This window comes from Quercus suber, unplaced genomic scaffold, assembly GCF_002906115.3.
Source record: "Quercus suber isolate HL8 unplaced genomic scaffold, Cork oak 2.0 scaffold_33, whole genome shotgun sequence".
Taxonomy (NCBI): domain Eukaryota; kingdom Viridiplantae; phylum Streptophyta; class Magnoliopsida; order Fagales; family Fagaceae; genus Quercus; species Quercus suber.
Window position 1 is genome coordinate 176,957 of NW_027069498.1, and position 11,721 is coordinate 188,677.

The following is an 11,721-nucleotide window of genomic DNA, read 5'->3' on the forward strand; positions in this document are numbered from 1 at the left end:
TGTTCGCCGTTGGCCTCTTTATCAAATGGATGTGAAAAATGTTTTTCTCAATGGAGACCTTCAAGAAGAAGTGTACATGCAACCACCCCCTGGCTATCCACATTCAGGCAGTCAAGTTTGTTGCCTTCGCTGTGCTCTTTATGGCCTCAAGCAGGCTTCTCGAGCTTGGTTTGAAAAGTTTAGCTCAGTTGTTACTCAGTAGGGTTTCACTTCGAGTCCTCATGACAGTGCTCTCTTCGTCCGAAGATCCTCTGCTAGTATCACTCTTATTCTTCTCTATGTTGATGATATGATTATTACTGGAGATGATTCTGCAGGTATCCGCTTTCTTTAGCACTTCCTTAGTCAGCATTTTGAGATGAAAGATTTGGGCACTCTCAGCTATTTTCTTGGGCTTGAGGTTACCTCATCCTCTGATGGATACTATCTTTCCCAAGCTAAATATGCTTCTGATCTTCTCTCCAAAGCTGGTATCATTGACAACAAGACTGTTTCCATTCCTTTGGAATACAATGCAAAACTCACACCCTTGGATGGTGAACCTATATCTGATGCTACTCGCTATCGTCAGTTGGTTGGTAGTCTGATCTATCTCACTGTTACTCGTCCGGATATTTCACATGCCGTGGGTATGGTTAGTAAATTCATGGATGCCCCTCATTCTGTCCACTATGGTGCTGTTCTTCGGATTCTTCGATATGTCAAGGGTACACTTTATCATGGTCTGCACTACTCCTCTCGGTCTTCTCTTGAGCTTCATGCTTATTCAGATGCAGACTGGGCAGGTGATCCGACTGATCGATGCTCTATCACAGGTTTCTGTTTCCTGTTAGGTACTTCTCTTGTCTCATGGCATAGCAAAAAGCAGGATGTTGTTTCCCGTTCTAGTACTGAGGCTGAGTATCGTGCCCTTGCCGACACCACCTGCGAGCTTGTCTGGCTTCGCTGTCTCTTGGCTGACATGGATGCTTCACAGCCCACTGCTACTCCTCTTTATTGTGACAATCGTAGTGCTATCTACATTGCTCATAATGATGTCTTCCACGAATGCACCAAGCACATTGAGATCGACTGCCACATCACTCGCCAGCATCTCAAGAAAGGCAATCTCAAGTTGTTCTCCATCTCATCTGCTGACCAGCCTGCTGATATCTTCACCAAGTCTCACTCGCCTGGTTGTCTTCGAGATCTTATATCTAAACTCCAGTTGGCTTCCTCCTTGCCACCTCGAGTTTGAGGGGGGATGTTAGTGTATAGATTAGGCTAGAATTAGCCCATTGGGCTTAGCCCAGTATATTACTTGTACTGCACTCATGTTACTTGTATTGCACACATACCTAGCCTATATAAGGCTTTCTTTTGTACATTGTTTTACACACATCAATATACAGACTATTCAGTCATTCTCTCTCACTTTATATTGTTAACATTCGAGACAGACTCAGCCACTATCTTGGGTGCTTTCACTGATACGTCCACAACGCCGGCCAGTATCGACAACGTCATACAGGGCACTCATCACAGCTTGAAAGTTTTTCGAAGAACACAGATACGGCATGTTAGGCGACATGGAGACAGGCCAGCACACACTTTGGCACATCGCGCCAAAGGAATTGATAATTTTGTTACTTGGATTGTGGAAACTCCATTGTGGATTGAATATTTTGTATTTCAGGATGCTTTATCCGTTTCTTAATAAAACTCTCGTATTTCTCATTAAAAAAAAAAAAAAAACAGCTTACCTCGATAACTTTTAATTTTGGCAGGGTTTGAATGAAGACACTATAGGAGATAAGATGCTTCATCTCATGATATTGTTTCACTCCAACTGATTTTAGATTACAAATTCTTAGCCCAAGATGACCAGCTAGCTCTGAAATGCTTTCTAGGCTACTCACATTGCAGAGATGAATTAAGTCTTCAAGCATTTCAGTCAGTCCTTCACAAAGATGTAAATGCAGAGAACTTGAATTACCCCAGTACCACCCAATGGATTCTCGTCGTGAGAGATTAAGACCTTGGATGTTGCTCCTGTTGTAATGTGTTCTTAGGGTGCCGTTTGCTTGGATAATGCAAAAATGAAATCTTCTTAATCTATTTATCCATGAAAGATCTTCAAATTTGTCACATGGGATCCTACTCAATGTGAGGGATAAGTTATGTAATTGATTAAGGGATCTGGGCTCTTCAAAAGTTGCCTGTCCGTCTTCTTCTCCCTTCAAACGGAAACGAAATCCAATTTTTGTCATATTTAGAACCTCTAAACAAGACAATCTGGATATAATTCTGAGACGAATGGTGTTTAGCTCACCTATGTGGGATGTGTCTAATTGCCTTAGCTGGCTCCAGCTTTCCATCTCTCTTGGCAATTCTGTGATACAAGTGTAAATACGATCAAGCTTTTGAAGTTTACTAAGCATTCCCAGTGGGGGTAGTTCTTCAAGATATCTGCAACTGCCTAAAAGTAGAGCACGCAGGTCATTAAGTTGAAGCAGAGATTGAGGCAATGACTGGATGTCAGTTTTACTGAGATTTAATACCCTAAGTGCTTTAAATCCTTGTATGAATGTCTCAGGAACTGTGACAAGGGTACGATTGTTTTGTTGTAGAAGAGTTGAGGCCTCTGAACATTGTATCATGGAATCAGGTAGCCTTGTTATTTTGTTATTCATAAAAGAAACCCTTTTGAGAGAATCTGAATTTGAAAACTCTCCAACTGAAATCTCACTGAAGCCCATCCCTGAACGAACAAGGGATTTACATTTATCCTCAAACAATGATGCTATCCTTATAGCAACATCATCACGAACAACGTCATGCATCTTTACAGTGCCCTCACGGCCACCATCTTCCAACAAACAAGAGTCTTTGAGATTTTCAATTAAAGTTATTCCTTTATTGACTGAATCCTCATAATTCTGTCCTTCATCTATCAAACCTTTTGCCTTCCAGTAATTTACTAGTTCACTTATTTCAATGGAAAAGTCCTCAGGAAACAAAGAGCAATAAAGGAAACAAGATTTTATGTTGTTACCTTCAATGTCTTCTGTAGGAGGCACTGATCTTTGCAACTCTGTTAAGGCATTTTTCCACAGCTTGACCTTTGTTTTTCTTTTCATGGCAGCTCCCATGGTGATGATGGTCAGTGGCAATCCGCAATCTTCTCTTGCTATTGCTTCTGCAAATGGCCTAATTTGTTCCAAAAGAGCCACATCCCCTGCCTTTTGACTAAACAATTGCCATGCTTCGTCATCATTCAAAACCTCCATTTTTATTTCAACATCAGTCATCATATTCCTACATACTTCCATACGTCGAGTTGTCAATATGACCTTATAACCCTTACGATCTTCAGGTTGAGGGACACCTAAACTGTTCAAGTCAATTTCCTCCCAAACATCATCTAGAATGAGTAGAAAATTTTCCTCTCTATCAGGCCTTTGATAAAGTCGGCTAGCCGTTCTCTACACGCTTTCTTCTATCTTAACCTCCAAATTCAATCTCTCAGCTATTGGTGTCTGGACATTTATATGACCAAATTCTTGGTAACGGTAACCCAAATGATGATGCCAAAAGGCTGCGTAGAAGCATTCTCAAGCTTATTGTTAAAGTTCTTCACCAGTGTAGTCTTGCCTACTCCTCCCATTCCCCAAATACCAATCCTCCGGACTTTGTCATCATGCAGTACCTTCAAAGTTTCGTCTATTTTGGATGCTGTTGTTTGACCCTGAATTGAAGGTCCAGGAATATGCTCCACTGCTCTGGGAATTCTAGTAGGATAAGCCACACCAGATTCGAAATTTCCAACTTCTAGAAGCCTTTTTATCTCTTCCAGTATTCCTTCAACTTCGTTGCTTTCTCTGTACCGTCTACTGCAATTTAAGAAAAATGCAGAAAAAAACATAAAACTTTCCATATCCTTCCAATTCTGATAGTTTTGTGCATGACTAAAATTATTTATACTCATAATAACAAAATCTTCCATGTTAATAACTCACAGGAAGAATGCTTATAATTACAAATTTACAACTTGAGAGAGAGATAAATTCTAAAGAGCACAGAAAGTGTATATTTTGAGTTTACACACTGCACTTCAGATTCAAAGTTTGTATCTGGTAGGGGCTCTGTTATTGATCTGGTTTGTCAAATTCAAGATAATTCACAGCTGCTGGAAGTATTTGCTGTAACGGCTTGGTTTATCTAGACCTATCGGAACCAGTCTCGCTTGAACGATAATCCCATTCCTCTTGACAGAATTGCTGACTCAGCTTCAGCATATCTACACCAATTCCATCTCAGCCAGTAAAGGCAAGAAAAATGGTCTCCTCCTCCCTCAGATTCTTTTAAAACAAACTTCGATGGTTCAGTTTTTGAAAATTCAAATGAAGTTGAGATAGGTGTGGTGATTTGAAAATCCAATGGTGAGATTATTGCAGCTTTGTCAGAAAAAATTCCTTTGGCCCTTCTATGGTTATATTGGAATCGCTAGCTGCTAGGAGAGCTGTCTTATTTGCTTTTGAAGTTGGAATTACTCAAATCATCCTTTGAAGGTGATTCGGAGATCATTATGACTTCTTTGAAACATGGGGACAATCTTTCTTCTTCTTTTGGTAATTTAATTAGTGATACACTTATTTTAGCTAGTTCTCTTTAGAATTTTTCTCTCTCATACCGTTAGGCTAGGCAATGCTGATGCACATTCCTTAGCCAGGAGAGTTTTTTTTTTTTTTTTTTCTTGTTGACTGTTTGGATGGAGTCTATTCCTCCAGATATTTTTTTGCTTGTTGCTGCTGATTTACGATCACCTTAATAATATTCTTCGATTCAAAGTTCACTAATGATATGGACTTTTGGACTTTTTCTTTTACTTTACTTTTGTTTTGTGCTAGTTAGACTTAGTGTTAGTAATTTAGTCCTAGTATTTAACTCAATTACTTAGTATTTAACTTAGTTTTAGACATTTAGTGTAGATGTGTGGCTGTAAATAATTTTGTCTTTTGTACTTTTTTTTCCTCTACTACTTAGTATTTAACTTAGTGTTATACGTTTAGTAATGTGGACATGTAGTTGTAAATGCTTTTGCCTTTTGTCTTTTTTTTCCTCTACTACTTAGTATTTAACGTAGTGTTAGATGTTTAGTAGTGTAAATGTATAGTTGTAGATGCTTTTGCCTTTTGTATTTTTTTCTTTTTAATTAACTTTTTTTTTAATAAATGGGGGCATGGCCACTGCTACTAGTGGCTACTAAATGGCTAAGTAGTATCAGTACAGTGCTTTGTGCCTTTATATCTATGCACCTAGCACCTTGGCATGTAGTCTAAATATTTTTTAGAAAAAATAATTTTTTTATAAAATAGACGGGTCGGGTTGGGTTGGCCCACAAAAAAATGGATGGGCTACGGGTTGGCCCTTTTTTATTCGGGCCAAAAAATTCCACACCAAATTTTGGCCCACTTTGCCATGTCTACTTAACATGAATGAAGGGTTTTCTAGGATTCTCTAGCTAGCAGTTGTGAATGACACTCTTTGTTATTAATTTATATTATATGTGTGTGCGCGTGCTTGATATTGATTGTGTATGTTATTTTTTATTATTATAATGTTATTTGTGTGAATTGTGATGTGGTTGAATGTGTGAATGCATAGCATAAATATAGTAAAACTTTATATAATTTGATAATTAGGAAATACATATGGTTTGTTCCACGTGTGTGTATTGTCATTTTATAATAACTTTTTGTTGTAAAGTAGTGATTCAAGAAAAAAAAAAAAGTTAAGTTAGTGATAAACATTTGATTGGTTAAGTAAACACTTAGTATATTATTTATGTATAGATGCGTGTAGTCGTGTGAGTCAATTTAAAACAATGCCAATGGGTTTTGTTTTGTCATTTAGTTTAAAATATTTTTATAGAAATAATGACAAATAGATAATGACAATTGCATAAAAACAAAAATGTTATACAAAATTAATAAAATAAAATGGTCATACCTACCCATATCAACAATAAATAATGACAATTGCTAATAAATTATCTTGTAATGGTTTCAAAATATAAAAACTCATAGAAGGAAATTGTAAAACTTTATGTATTTGTGTGTTTTTTTGTGTGTTGATATATTTAAATTCTCTTTTTATTAAATTTTGTTTAATTTAAGTTTCTTAATGACCCATTGAAAAAATTCTTAAAGCTGCCACTAGCTAGAATTTCTTTGCTATATATATGAGGTTGTATCCCCATGCGTATTCATATTATTGCAAAATAAAATTTAGAGAGGTTTTCTTCTTTTCCTTTTTGATGGATTCCAAAGTGTCCTTGTCAATAAAACAAACTAGTTGCTAACCTATGCGTTGCATGAGATAGTTAAATAAAAGGATAATTAACTAATCTCACGTTAAAGAAAAAAGCTAAAAGAATTAGTGAGAGACTGATTTGCTCACCAAAAATAAATAACATAAAAAAGATTGAGAAAGAAAAACAAAGGTGTAATATTATGTTAAAAGTTAAAAGAAAAGGCTAAATAATAAGTGACAGACTGATTTGCCCACAAAAAGAAAGAAAAAAGAAAAAAAAGTGTAATTTTGGAAACTAAAGCAACGTTAATGACAATGGAAAAACTATTTGCAAAGAGGATTAACCTTTGTATGTTTACTTGGTTCAAAGCCAAAATTCAAATTCAATTTTGCAACAACAACCAAAAAAAAAAAAAAAAAAAAAAAAATTCAAATAGCCAAGAGTAAGTTCCTCCAAATTTGGTAGTAGGTCACAGCAGGCAGCCAATCCTCTAACTGGACATGACTTCGTTATTGTGCATCTTTCAATCGTGAGTGATTTTAAACCAATAAAGCCAACAACAGTATTAATGACCAAGTCGTCAAGCATTAGATTTAGGTTTGAACAATTTTTTAAGACTAGAGAATTTGATATATCCCATAATTGCAGAATTGAATCTTGTGTGAAATCAATTTTACTTACAGCCACACTTTTGTCATGCGTAGTTAGGAAGGTATATGCTGTTGGGCCAATTAAAATTTGAAATCTTCTTAATCTATTTATCCAGGAAAGATCATCATAGCTGAGCAATGGGATACTCTTCAATTTGATGGATAAAACAAGTAATCCGTCAAGCTGTATGAGCTCTTCAAAAGTTGTCTCTCCTTCTTCCTCTCCCTTCACAAGGAACTGGTAGGAGCTGCTTGTCACATCTAGAACCTCTAAATAAGACAACCCTAATATTATTCCAGCATGAATGGTTTTTAGCTTTCTTGTGTTGGATAAGTCTAGTTGCCTTAAACTGCTCAAGTATACTATCTCTCCTGACAATTCTTTTATACTAGTGCCACAAAGATCAAGAATTTGAAGTTTTCTGAGAAATCCCAGTCGAGGTTGTACTTCAATATATTTGCAATGCCTTAAAGCATGAATGGTTTTTAGCTTTCTATGTGTGGATGTCTATTGCCTTAACTGGCTCAAGCTTCTATCTCTCTGCAATTCTTTATACAGTGAAATACGATCAAGTTTGAAGTTTCTAGAATCCCAGTGGGTTGTACTTCAATATATTTGCAACTGCCTAAAAGTAGAGCACGCAGGTTACAAGTTGAAGTATAGAGTAGGCAATGACGATATGTTGTTCTTGAGATTAAACCCTAGTGCTTTAAATCCTGTAGGAATCTTCTGGGAACTGTCAAAGGGGAGCTGTTTGTAGAGGTTGAGCCTCTGACATTGTATCAGAATAGGTAGCTTTTTATTGTATTCATAAAGAAACCTTTTGAGAGAATCTGAATTTGAAAACTCCCCAACTGAAATCTCACTAAGCAACCCTGACGAACAAGGGATTTACATATCCTCAAATGATGCTATCCTATAGCAACATCATCACGAACAACTCATGCATCTTCACGGTGCCCTGGAACCATCTTCCAACAAACAAGAGTCTTTGAGATTTTCAATTAAAGTATCCTTATTGATTGAATCCCATATTCTGCTTTCATCTATCAAACCTTTGCTCGCCAATCAGTACTAGTTCACTATTCAATGAGAAGTCCTCAGGAAACAAAGACATATAGGAAACAAGATTTTTGTTGTTACCTTCAATGTCTTCTGTAGAAGGCACTGACCTTTGCAACTCTTTTAAGGCATTTCCCAAGCTAACCTTTGTTTTCTCTCATGCAGCTCCCATTGATGATGGCTAGGGAATCCGCAATCTTCTCTTGCAATTGCTTCTGCAAATGGTTAATTTTCCAAAAGAGCCACATCCCTGCCTTTTGACTAACAATTGCCAGCTTCTTCATCATTAAAACTCACTTTATTCCACATCGGTCATCATTTATTCTACAAACTTCCATACGTCGAGTTGTCAATATGATTTTAAACCTTTAGACTCAGGTGTGGAACACCAAACTGTTCAAGTCAATTTCCTCCAAACATCATCTAGAATGAGTAGAATTTTTCCTCTCATAAGCTTTGATAAGTCGGCTAGCCTTCTCTCCACGCTTTCTTCATCTTCACTCCAAATTCAATCTCAGAGCTATTTGTGCTCTGACTATTTATGATCCAAATTCTTGGAAACGGTAACCCAAATGATGAGCCAAAATGCCTGTGAAGTCTCTAGCTTATTGTTAAGTTCTTCACCAGTGTAGTCTTGCCTACTCCTCCCATCCCCAAATACAATCCTCGATCTTCATCATGCATACTTCAAGTTTTTCTATTTTGGATGCTGTTGTTTGACCCTGAATTGAAGGTCCAGGAATATGCTCCACGCTCTGGGAATCTAGTAGGATAAACCAGACCTGTGGAAATTTCCACTTCTAGAAGCCTTTTATTCTTCAGTATTCCTTCAACTTCTGCTCTTTGTACCGTCTACTGAAATTTAAGAAACATGTAGAAGGCTTATTTTCATGAATCCGATTGACTCTAGGCTGAAGCTGTTCGACATCCTCAAGCCAAGTTATGATTGGAGCTCTGATTTGGCTCCCTTCTTTCTTAGCTGCCTCAGTATCATGTATGATTTCCTTTCTACGATCAATAAGGCTTTTCATCTCCTTCTCAACATTGTCAAGATTTGATTGGACATTGATAGTTGTATTGATCTTAGAACAGACACAGTTACAAAGAAGCTTGGCAGGTGTTATCACTAGTGCACCAACAGCCGCAGCCAACACTTCCATCCGAGGATTTTGCTATGTGAGATATTGGAAGCTTAAAATAATTGACAGCCAAAGATCTACACAACACAAGAATACAAGTTTTTCACTGCCTTGCAGCAGGCAAAAGGATCTAATAAATTATTAAACTTTAATTATTGTTGCACACAACTAGTTACACATAACTGTACAATACAGAGTCTTTGAAATTGTATTTTCAAAATATGATTTTAGTTATAATTGTGAAATAGTAAAATTGTGTTTTCAAAACACGATTTCACAATTTTAATTGAAATCATGCTTTCAAAACAGAACACACTGTGTGTGATAAACATTTTTCATTATTAATTTCTAACGAAATGAACCCAATAAAGGACAAGACAAAGTGTATAAGAACTAAAGTAGAATTAAATTTAAGAAATTAATTCATACCCTGGTAGAATGCATTTGTGATTGTGTCAAACTTAAGCTGGTAGAAAACCACACTTATTGCCTCCCCCTCTTCTCTGATGCGTACATTTCTTCAATATGATGCTTCGGCTTTTTGAAGAAGACAGATCCACACAAAAAGCCAACCCAGTTTAAGCCACTACTGAACCTACAGTAGAAACCACCACTTTTATGGTATAATATGTGCTATATGTGAAGCAAGAAAGAATTCACAACCTCTCCAGTAAAGCAAAATGATCTAAAGAATCAAAGCTAAGAAAACCATTTTGGAGACTTTCATTGAATGTGTCTTTTCAGTTATGGGATAATGGGAATTAGCTAGCATATTTACTGGCTCAATTATTGATTGCTTTAGCAGTGAAGTAAAACTATGAAAATTGCTTGGAAATTTTCAAGCAAATTCCCTAAAGGTGGTCTGGGCGGCCATATTTGGTTCAGTTGACCGAATTCTTGTTATATTAAAAAACCTCACCGATAGTTCACAATCTGAATGATCCCTTGTGATTAACCCTAATTAATTAATTTCGCCAAGTAATTAATTAATCAATTAATCATGCAATTTTATGGAAGCACAAGCAAATCACCAATCAACTAAATATGCAGCGGAAAATAAATAACACAGTGATTTGTTTACGAATGGAGAAAACCCTAATGGTAAAAACCTCACCGGGTGATTTTCAGGTCACCACTTCCGAAACTCCACTATTATCAAATCAAGCGGTTACAAGTAAAGGAATCCTAAGTACCTTACCAACTTACAGTTGAACCCTTACCCCAATACCCAATTGGACTTGATCTGTAGCGACAGTTCCCTCCTTTGATGCACGGCTCCCAAGTACGTGACTAACCAATGCGCGGATCCAAGTACGCGACTTCAGAACACCAACTGAGGAAGAATGGTTGGCTGCAAAGTTCTTCAGTTCATCCACTTGATGAATAGCAGGAAGATGCTTGGTTACAAAATCCTATAGTGCAAATACACAGCAACTTCTTGATGGAAGATGAACTAGGTCAAGAACTTCGTCTGTTGATCACAATTTGCTTAAACAGAGATTGCTCAATGATAATGCAACTTGTGTCACCCAAAACGGCTCTNAAAAAAAAAAAAAAAAAAAAAAAAACATACAACAACCTCACTATGCAAATCCACTTTTCGCTCTAATTTTTATATTGCAAATTAGACACTATCAAGAATTCAAATAAACACTATTGCGACATTCTCTGTTTATTGAAACAAACTTGATGTAAAGCCAAACATTAGGCTTTCTAGGGTTTCAACAAATACATTTTCAGCATTTTGAAAAGAAGATTGAGCAATAGCTTTTGAAACTTGAACATTTTTCAAATTATTAAGTAATTGTTTGTATTTATCTCAAAAGTCATACCCTTATATAAATACATTAACTATTTTATATTATAGTCTATTATATTATACTAGACTCATTACACATGCTTTGCACGTTCAAAATGCTCTTTTTATTTATTTATTTATTTTTATTGTTATAATGTTTAAAAGTGATATATAAATAACCATATATATATATATATAGATATATTTTAAGAAAGAAGTAAGGTAATGTGGAATAATGTTTAAAAATGAGATAGATATAGTATCCTAAGTTTTAGGCCGAATGAAGAAGATAAAGGAAAAAACCTAAAACTTACGAATACTTAAATTACTCTTTTAACTAGTTTGTTTGTTTGTTTTTTTTTTTTTTTAATTTAAAATTATTTAACTAAAAATAAAGGTATTTAAAAAATTTAAGAATTTGTGGAAAGGTATTTTAATACGTAAAATATTAAAAAAAAAAATCCTATTATTAATAACATTATTTCTCTCGACAACACGGTAAAATTTTAACTTGATAGCCACGAGTTTTGTTTTTATTTTTTTTAATGAAATCAATAGAAAGCCACAAGTTTAGAAGTCAAGGAACTTAAATTGTTGGAGTAGAGCAATAAGTTTATACAGCACACGGTTTCTAAAAAAAAAGACAACAAAAGCAGTAAACCTCTTAACAATAACTAAACAAAGCGTGAGAGAGATATATACCATTGGTGATGGCTTGGACTGGAGCTAGAGTTGAGAGGACAACCACAGACATGTAGTGAGCAACTGGAGGTGCG

General features: G+C 35.9%; 1 long non-coding RNA gene and 1 pseudogene across 1 annotated transcript; both read right to left on the reverse strand.

Annotated features, from left to right (window-relative positions):
• Window positions 1–1,819: 1,819 nt before the first annotated feature.
• Window positions 1,820–3,985, reverse strand: LOC112030637 (disease resistance protein At4g27190-like; annotated as a pseudogene).
• Window positions 3,986–9,077: 5,092 nt separating this feature from the next.
• LOC112030608 (uncharacterized) lies at window positions 9,078–10,060 on the reverse strand. Its single transcript, XR_002884888.2, has 2 exons — window positions 9,577–10,060; window positions 9,078–9,224 (listed from the first exon to the last, which is right to left on the reverse strand). It is a non-coding gene; the product is annotated as an uncharacterized LOC112030608 (long non-coding RNA).
• Between the last annotated feature and the right edge of the window lie 1,661 nt (window positions 10,061–11,721).